Below are 465 nucleotides of genomic sequence, written 5' to 3' on the forward strand. Positions count from 1 at the left end.
TCATTCCATGGATTTAATTTCAATGCCTCTCTGGGCCTGATAATTTAAAGGGGCTAGTCTTCCTCAGATAAAAAGCTTCTTTTTGGCCAGGCACAGTGGCTCACACCTGTAATTCCATATTTAGGGAGGTCAACTCAAAAGGATCGCTTGAAGTGAAGCCAGAAGTTCAAGACCAGCCTGGACAATGTAGTGAGATTCCCATTTCTACCAAAACAAAATAAAAATTAGCCAAATGTGGCCAGGCCTGGTGGCTCACGCCTGTAATCCTAGCACTTTAGGAGGCCAAAGTGGGCGAATCATGAGGTCAGGAGGTCGTAGGAGTTCGAGACCAGCCTGGCCAGCAGAGTGAAACCCCGTCTCTACTAAAAATACAAAAATTAGCTGGGCATGGTGGCGCGCACTTGTAGTCCCAGCTACTCAGGAGGCTGCAGCAGGAGAATCAATTGATCAATTGAACCTGGGAGA

The sequence above is a fragment of the Mandrillus leucophaeus genome, unplaced genomic scaffold (assembly GCF_000951045.1).
Source record: "Mandrillus leucophaeus isolate KB7577 unplaced genomic scaffold, Mleu.le_1.0 Scaffold693, whole genome shotgun sequence".
In the NCBI taxonomy this organism is placed as follows: Eukaryota; Metazoa; Chordata; class Mammalia; order Primates; family Cercopithecidae; genus Mandrillus; species Mandrillus leucophaeus.